Here is a 10,083-nt window from a genome sequence, read left to right as displayed (position 1 = left end):
CCGAGATAAAGAGTCATATGCCAGCCAAGATGCCCCTCTTCCTAGGTATTTTAATCATTGTGATTCAATTGTAAATAGGATTGTTTTCTTAACTTCTCTTTGTGATAGTTCATTATTCATGTATAGAAATGCAATTGATTTTTGTGTATTGATTTTGTATCCTGCAACTTTACTGTACTTGTTAGTTCTAACAGTTTTTTTGGTGGAGTCTTTAGGGTTTTCTATATATAGTATCTACAAATAGAAATAGTTTTACTTCTTCCTTTCTGTTTTGAATGGCTTGTATTATTTTTTTTTCTTTCCTAATTCATCAGTTATGACTTCCAGTACTATGTTGAATAAGAGAAAAGGCAAATCTTGTAAGGATAGAAAGTAGATAGAAAATAGAAAGTTAAGGTGGTTGCCTGGGACAGGGAGTTGTGAATAGAGATAGATTGCAAATGGGCATAAGGGATCTTTTTGGGGTGATGAAAATGTTCTAATAATGGATTATGGTAATGGTTGCAGAACTCTGTAAATTTACTAAAAAATATGATATTGTTCACTTAAAATGAGCAAATATTATGGTATGTAAATTATTTCAGAGAGAGAAATAAGGAATTACTTAGGTAGCCAGATAAAAACATCAAGTCACTTTTAGGGGAAAGAAAATTGTGTTCTCGGGGCACCTGGGTGGCTCAGTGGGTTAAAGCCTCTGCCTTCGGCTCGGGTCATGATTGCAGGGTCCTGGGATGGAGCCCCGCGTGGGGCTCTCTGCTCAGCGGGAAGCCTGCTTCCTCCAATCTCTCTGCCTGCCTCTCTGTCTACTTGTGATCTCTGTATGTCAAATAAATAAAATTTTAAAAAACTTAAAAAAATAAAAATAAATAAATTACTTAAAAAAAAAGAAAATTGGGTTCTCCTCAGAAACATATAATGTCTCACAGAAACATTCAACACGAGAAAACAATGAGACAATACCTACAAAACACAGAATGAAAGAAAGTATAGCCAAAATTATCATATTGAACCAGTCTTTCTCATCTCCCATGATCTTCTGCAATGTGACATTGCTACTCTCCCATTAAAAAGTGGGTCTAATTTTTCTCCCTTGGAATCTGGGTGGGCCTTAAGGACTCTCTTGTTATCAAGACAATGAAGTGTAAGTGATGTTGGTGACTTCCAAGTCTAGGTTAGAAGAAGTCTTGTGGCTTCTGTGTAGGTCCTTTGTAACACTCCCTCCTCCCTAGAATCTCTCTCAGGATGCTCCCTTTAAGAATCCAGATAGGGGCTACCTGGGTGGCTCAGTGGGTTAAACCTCTGCCTTCAGCTCAGGTCATGATCTCAGGGTCCTGGGATCGAGTCCCGCATCGGGCTCTCTGCTAGGCAGGGAGCCTGCTTCCTCCTCCCTCTCTCTCTCTCCCTCTCTGCCTACTTGTGATCTCTATCTGTCAAATAAAATCTTAAAAAAAAAGAAAAAGAATCCAGATAGTGGGCTGTGAGAAACCAAACCACCTGGAGACCCACATGGAGATGCTCTGGTTGGCAGCTCCAGCCGAGCGCAGGTTTCAAATCATCCCAGCCCAGGTGCCAAACTGAGTAAAGAAGACTCTAGATGATTCCAGCCCTCAGCTCTTTCAGTGCCTCCACCCTGGCACAAGAAGTTAGAGCCTTTTCCCCAGCTGAGACCCCAAACCTCATAGAACACAGACAATTCATTTGTGCTGCACCTCATGCAAATCCTGACCCAGAGAATCATGGTTTTGTTTCCCGCCACTAGCTGGAGGACACTTTGTTAAGCCACAAGAGATAACCAGAACAGCAGTATGACAGAAGTGATACTGTGTTCTTCGCATTTCGAACAGTCACTTGGCTCATGATTTCAATCTGTCTCATTACTCACAATGTTTATTTTGATCACTTGTCTAAGGTGGTAGCTACTATAACATTACTCTTTCCTTGAAATAGTTAAGTATTTTGTGCAGAGGTATTGTGAGATTGTAAATATTCCCATTCCTCATCAAACATTCAATTAGTTTGTTTACTTCAGTCAGTACGGACTAATGGGTTTCTCTTTTATTCAGTAGGTTATCATTACTTATTTTGCTGCTCAGATTGGCCTAGATTTGGCTAGTGGGAGCCCCTTCTAAGTTGCCTCTCATACCTTTTGACATGTCCCCATACCTCTCGAGCAGTTTCTAACTTCCAATACAAGATGTCCCAGCTTTATCTATGGTATGTGGGAACCAAGATCTGGCACTGGGTAGGTTCATTGCTGTAAGGTTGTACAAACACATGAATTGATATGTTAATAAAATCTAAAAATTAATAAATACAATCTATATTTCTGTATGTCTATATTGACAACCATAAGTTTACACCATTACCTCTGATTTGAAATGAATGCCACAAGATTCATTTTTGCCTTCTCCTTCTCCATATTTGTCTTTTCTCTGACAATGAGACACCTGGTTCCCATTACCTTAATGTATTTACTTATTTGATTAATCACAATTTATGTAATCAATCTCCCATCGCCAGCATGGCCCCAGCTTCTGTGTTGGGGCCATTCCCTTCCACTTGGGCTTCTGATCCACGGGAGCGGTCACCCTGCTACACTAACATCTTCTTCACTCCACATGGGCTGTGAAATCCCATACTGCTCCCACCCCACGTGATCTTCCCCCAACCCTGTGTCCTCACCCTGCTGTGGAAGCCCACTGTGGCATCTAGCGGTCTTGGACTGAATTGTCACAAAGGAAAAGGGAGATAATAGGGAGAAGGGGAAGAGAAAGAAAAAAAGAAAGGGGAACTTACCAAACTTTTTTAAAGTTATGAAAATACATGTTTAGAAAGTTTTTAAGTATAATACACAAGAGCAAACAAGCTTATCCTTAAAAAACCAAGTATCACATCCATAGCCAATTACAACTACAACTTAGAGCAACATTTGTCTTTGTTTACAAATACAGCAGCGGGTGATAAAAACCTAACATCTCAAACAGATTGCTTACTGTTTATAACACAAACACATGGGTATGTCTCAATTCATATTTTAGGCATTTTAACTTAAAATGCATAGAGAATCACATACATTAAATTTGTCATTAAAAAAGTTAATTAGATCACAATTTCAAGAAAAATCAAGGACTGTAGAAGTCAAGGTCACTTGTAAGAAATTGATTTTTTTCAGAAGCCTTTGTCAGTGAAACTATATAAGTATACAAAGTAATGAGATGTTTTCCTTTCCCTTTTCTCCCCCAGGTTGAAGGCACTGTCACTGCTTGTCCCTGAAGAGCAGATACTGATTTGTTGCCAGTGAGTACACTTGATGCAACAATATTACATACTTCATCTAAAGGCAGAGTTGACAACTTATCCCAATGTAGGACAACCATGATTTACATATGTATTGACCTGGATTTTTTTTAAAGATTTTATTTATTTATTTGACAGAGATCACAAGTAGGCAGAGAGGCAGGCAGAGAGAGAGGGAAGCAGGCTCCCTGCTGAGCAGAGAGCCCGATGCTGCGGGGGCTAGATCACAGGATCCTGGGATCATGACCTGAGCTAAAGGCAGAGGTTTTAACCCACTGAGCCATCCAGGCTCCCCCTGGATTTTTTTTTAATGTAGTTTCCATAAATAGTAGACTTTAGAGCTATACAACCCATTTGGCTAAAAACAATACAAATCAGGAATAACTCCCGAGTTTACTAACTCAAAAAAAGTTCACTAATCAAAGCTCAAGAATAAAAATAAACTCTGGCAATGAATTCAATACCTGACAACAGTTATTGGCAATTTTAGTTACTGATAAATACTCCAAAACATAACCTTAAGAGGACCACATTTATTTTTTCTATATGGCAATGTGATTGTTTTCGAAAGTGTGTATTTAGGGAAATAGCAATTATAGAAAAATAGTTGTATTAATTTTCCAATAAAGTTGCAAATTCTAACTATAATCCACATCATCTTAGATATTAAGTATGTGGTTTCATAGAGTAAACAAATTATCTCAAAGAGCAATTCAATATAACTTTTTTTAAAAGATTTTTATTTAGGTATTTGACAGAGAGGGAACACAAGCATGAGCAGGGGAAGGGGGAGAACCAGGCTCCCCGCTGAGTAGAGAGCCCGATGCTGGGCTCTATCCCAGGACCCTGAGATGATGACCTGAGCCAAAGGCAGACGCTTAACCGACTGAGCCTCCCAGGCACCCCACAACTCAATATAATTAATTAAAATAATTGCTTTAAGTTTCCATGAAACCAATAAGTATCACATTTGAATGATTTTATATTTACATTTTTGAAATCTGGCCAGCATTGAAGAGGTTGACCAGGTTTTTTATTTCTCACAGCAGAGGCTTGGGCAGTGGAATGTTACGTAGGGCATTTGTCATCAAAAATTCTCCGATGGGGTGTCTGGTCTGCTCATTTGGCTAAGCGGCTGCCTTCAGCTCAGGTCATGATCCCAGGGTCCTGGAATCAAGCCCCAAGGTCCTAGGCTCTCTGCTTAGCAGAGAGTCTACTTCTCCCTCTCCCTCTGTATGCGTGTGCTCTCTCTCTCTCTCTCTCAAATAAATGAATACAATCTTTAAATAAAAATTCATCAGGCATTTTTCTAACAAGAGCTTAACTCCTCTTCCCAATTGAAGTCAGGTATGAAAGGGGAGGAAAAAATGTAACTTTATAGTGATCAAGGTTAACATCATCAGTGATAAGTCAGGTTGATATCCTGTACCCTTAATATGATGTGATGAGAATGACACTCTACTTCCAGCAGCCCCAACCCCCAGTATACAATGAGAAAAACATCAGAAAAACCCTGATGGAAGGATATTCCTCATAATACATGAGCAGCACTCTGGGATGCAGGCCATCAAAAACAAGGAAAGGCTGAGAAAATGTCACAATCTGGAAGTACCTAAAGGGGCACAAAAGTAAGTGTAATGTGGTTTCCTGGATGAGATCCCGAACAGCAGAAGAAACATCAGAAGAAATCTAATGAAATCAAAACAGAGTGTGAAGTTTAGTTAATGGCACTGTGTCAACATTCGTTCCTTAGTTTTGACAAATATACTATGGTAATATAAGATGGTACCCACAAGGTAAGCTGAGGGTTATACAAGAATGCTTTCTGCTGTCTTTGCAACTTTTCTGTAAAACTAAAACTTATAAAATTAAACAGTTACAGGGGAAAATGAAATGATCAAATATTAGAAAAAAGGTGAGGGGGAATTTCTCTGTTGGGAGTGGGAGACATTTACTAACTGCCTCAAGACTGAGACACACTAAGGAAAAGACTGATAAATCTGGCAAGCTAAGACACAAGTGTATTACAACTTGGTGGCTTAAGCAACAAGACAACTTGGCTTAAGCAACAGAAACTTGACTTTTCAGAATTATGTGGGCCAGACATATAAGATCAAGCTGTCAGCAGGGTTGGTTTCTTCTGAGGTCTCCCTCCCCAGTTTATAGATTACCATCTTCTGTCTGTCTTTACATGGTCTTCCCCAGTGTCTGTGTTCTAATCTCCTTATAAGGAAATCAATCATAATGAATTAGGGCCCATCAATATGACCTCATTTTAGCTTAATAACCTCTTTAAAGGATCTATCTCAAGGTACAGTCACATTCTGGGGCACCTGGGTGGCTCAGGCAGAGGCTTTGGCTCAGGTCATGGTCTCAGGGTCCTAGGATCGAGCCCTGCGTCGGGCTCTCTGCTCAGCGGGGAGCCTGCTTCCCCCACCTCTGCCTGCCTCTCTGCCTACTTGTGATCTCTCTCTCCCTCTGTCAAATAAATAAATATAATCTTAAAAAAAAAAGGTACAGTCACATTCTGAGGTACTTGGGGTTAGGAACTAACATTGGAATTTGGGAGGAAAACAATTCAGCCCATAACAAACTGCATGACAAAAACCACAGTAAGTAAAAATAAAGATGGCAAACTGAAGAAAATGCTTGCAACTGATATCACAAGGGTTAATGTCCTTAATATATAAAGAATTTCTACAAGTAGAAAAAATAAAGACCAAGGGTCATATGAAAAAATGAATGAGAGATATTGAATAGATTCTTCACAGAAAAAGAAATACAAAGGCATTTGAAAATATCTCAACCTGTCTCATAATAAAATCTCCTTTTCCACCTATCAGATAGGCAAAAATCCAGGAGTTTGACAATTAGATTATATCAATACACACTTCCATACATTGCCACTAGGAATGCAAAATGGCACAAGCCCATGGAGGAGAATTTAATCATATCTAGCAAAATTACATGTGCAAGTAAGCATCTGCCTTTGGCTCAGGTCATGATCTCAGCTCAATCCCTGGGATTGAGCCCCTCAAGGCCATGGCAGGCTCCCTGTCCAGCAGGGTGTCTGCTTCTCTCTCTCCCTCTGCACCTCCCCCTGCTTGTGTGGATGTGTGCACTCTCTCTCCCTCTCAAATAAATAAATACAATCTTTAAAACAAATAAACTAAAAAAATTCTTAATCGCTTCTCATATATTTGTGTATCAAATCATCACGTTGTATACCTTTAAACTTGAATAATATTACATGATAATTACATCTCAAAAGACTCTTTTTTCAAGGGAAAAAAGAGTCTTTATAATTTAGTACCAAATGTAATATTTTATGAATTAAATAATACATATAATGTCTGGGATTTGCCTAAAAGTAATCTGTAGGTGGGGTAGATTGAAAATGAATATGGATGATACAAGACTGGCCGTTAGCTGATAATCATTAAACCTGGATGACATGTTAACCATTTTTATTTTATTTAAAAAAAAAAACTTGAAGCCAACTTGAAGTGATTCTCACTTGTAAAGATGGACAATTTGAACATTAAAAAGATTGTAACTGTTCATATGTTTATCTAACATGATTCCAATCAAAATAGCAACCATTTAAAAAAATCTAGGCAAGTTAAATCTGAAGTTAATATTTAAAAATAAGCAATAGGGGACGCCTGGGTGGCTCAGTTGGTTAAGCAGCTGCCTTCGGCTCAGGTCATGATCCCAGCGTCCTGGGATCGAGTCCCACATCGGGCTCCTTGCTCTGCGGGGAGCCTGCTTCTCCCTCTGCCTCTGCCTGCCATTCTGTCTGCCTGTGCTCGCTCTCTCTCTCTCATAAATAAATAAAATCTTTAAAAAAAAAAAATAAGCAATAGTTGCCAATAAAACTCTGAAAAAATAAAACAATGAGGAGAAACTAATCCTATCAAATATTACACATGCTATAAATGATTAAAACAGTGTGCACTAATGGACAACAAACCAATGGAATATAATGGGAAATTCAGAAGATCCAAATATATATGGAAATTTTCTGTATGATAGAGGTACATCTCCATTTTGTGGAGTAATAATGTTTTTGTAAAGTAAATATGTTATGACAACTGGGTAATCATTTGGGGGAAAAATGGATCCCTTCTTCACAAAAGTACCAGAGGGAAAATGAGTGAAATTTTTATCACCTTGGAGTTAGGAAGGTGTTTCTTTCTTTTCTTTTCCTTTCTTCCTTCCTTCCTTTCTTTCTTTCTTTCTTTCTTTCTTTCTTTCTTTCTTTCTTTCTTTCTTTCCTTTAAGATTTTATTTATTTATTTGACAGATAGAGATCACAAGTAGGCAGAGAGGCAGGCAGAGAGAGAAGGGGAAGCAGGCTTCCTGCTGAGCAGAGAGCCTGAGGCAGGGCTTGATTCCAGGACCCCGAGATCATGACCTGAGCAGAAGGCAGAGGATCTAACCCACTGAGCCACCAGGTGCCCCTAAGAAGGTTTTTCTAATTGTGACTCAAAATTCAGATATCATTTAAAATTTGATAAATAATGGCTATCTAAAAATCTAGCCTCTTCAAGTAAAAGAAAAAACCTCTTCAAGTAAAAGAAACCATGGTCAAGGATAAATAGTAAACTGGGAAAAATATTTGCAACCCAAATTACAGACAGAGGAGTTAATCACTCTACCTATCAACTTACTATGTAAAGAGCTACTAGAAATTAAGATGAAATGAAACATCAACACAATAAGAATAGGAAAAAATGGGCAAAATATAAGAAGAGTTCCAAAAGAAAGAAGACACAAGGAAGGAAGGAAGAAGACAAATGCCTCTTAATCATGAAACAATGTTGACCTTCACTCCTCATTCATAGTAAGAGAAATGCAAATGTAAACTATACTAAGATACTTTCTGCTCTATCAGACTAGTTGCGCAACAACACCTTCTCTTGGAGACGTTTGTGGAAATATATACTGTCTTGCTCTCTACTCGTTGAATGCCAAATGATAAACTCCTGTAAAGGGCAATTTGGCAACATCTAACACAATTACAAATACATTTACCCTTCAACTCAGCAATCCCACTTTTGGGAATTTATCCTTAAGATCCACTTGCAAATGTATGAAATATTGAATGTACAAGATTATTCATTACAGAATTATTTCAGTAGAGAAATAATTAAACTATGGTAAATCCCACACAATGGAATACTATGAAGTTGTTAAAAAAAAAAAAAAAAGATAAAAAAGAATGAGCAAACTCTCTGAACTTGTTTGGAAAGATTTCTAAGATGTATCGCTAGGTTTGTTTTTTTTTTTATTGTTTTTGTTTTGTTAGTTAATATTGGCTTTAGACTTACAGAGGTAGTTATGTAGAATTTAAACTTTCTTTGGAGTTCTTCATTAGCATACTACATCAAATTTGCAGCTACAAACTAACATAAAGAAGGAAAAAAGTTAGACCACTGAATTAGAGTTAAGTTAAAGAACAAAAAAAGCAACTAGCCAGAAATGTAAAGCTGATGTGTTCAGTGTAGGAGTTTTTATTTTACTTTATTTATTTATTTATTTATTTATTTGAGCAAAGCAATAGAAGTTTATTAAATGAAGATACAGAAAAAGCTCTCAAGAGTAAGAGAGGTCTTGAGAAGGTTGCCGGTGAGGGCCTGTAGGGTTGGTCTTTTATAGAAAGCTAACCAGGGAACTTAAATCCTTTTAATATCTATTGATAACATCTTCCGTGGCTTACTTCCTTTTTAGGGTCTGGTTGTTCTTTGTTGGTCACAAGTGATTATCATAAAGACACCCACCCCACATGCCTAGGGCAGGTGGTTGGAGGAGTTTTTATATTATCTGTAGAGCTGGGCTTCTTTTTGTTTTGTTGATAACAGTACATGCTGGTAGATGATATTTCCAGAAGCATGAATGTAGTAAATTGTCTGTAGTCCTTTTATCTAAGAGGCAAAAGTGGATGTTACCAACTCATTGACTCAGAATCAAATCTTTCTTGATCATCCCAAGACCATAGATACCGTTTTCGAGTTCTCAAACATGATTTGAATTCTTTGTTGGCTAAATTGGTTGCTTGGTGTAAACATCTTCCTGGTAGGGGTTCTGGTCTTTGACGTACACAATCTTCTGGATGTTATTTTTGTGTTCAGGGGTGATCTTTGAGGGCCTGCTGTCAGGGCTGCTTTTATCAAACAGTAGGTGTGGACATGGCTGATTTCTACATGTTGCTACCTTTGCTTGCTGTTCTGTGTCCTTTTCCTTACTCATGGACGGTTTCTCAAATTCAACAGTCCAGGGCAATGTGGAAGGTGCTTGCTTTGTGGGGTCCATTGCCATTGCTCCATCTTTCACCATGACAAGATCATCCATGTGGACCAATGTCAAGGCTCTTAGGTGGGTACAAAACCATTTCTGTTAAGGTCTTGCTGCCCCTGAGTCTTATGTGTGAAGAAGCTTGGGTTCCTGTACCTCCCATAGAAGACCCATTAGTGATTCCAGAATAATCTGTTACATGAAAAGCAAAATACAAAAGGGTGAATATATTGTAGTCATCTCTCGTAAAACAAAGGAGTTGAAAATAAATGATTTATGAAAATCACTTGTATTTTCATAATGAGATGCTGGAATGATATAAAAGAAACTCTTAAGTGATAGGGTCAAAGTGGGTAGACAGGAGCAAAGGCAGAACAAGACCTCAGTGTGTACCATTTGGTATAATTTTCACTTCTGAACCATTCAAATGAATTATCCATTCAAAAGCATTAAAAAACCTTGGGACACCTGGTGGTGTAGTTTGGCTCA

The sequence above is a fragment of the Lontra canadensis genome, unplaced genomic scaffold, assembly GCF_010015895.1.
Source record: "Lontra canadensis isolate GAN:19392208 unplaced genomic scaffold, GSC_riverotter_1.0 scaffold93, whole genome shotgun sequence".
NCBI lineage: Eukaryota > Metazoa > Chordata > Mammalia > Carnivora > Mustelidae > Lontra > Lontra canadensis.
This window is presented reverse-complemented; position numbering follows the sequence as displayed.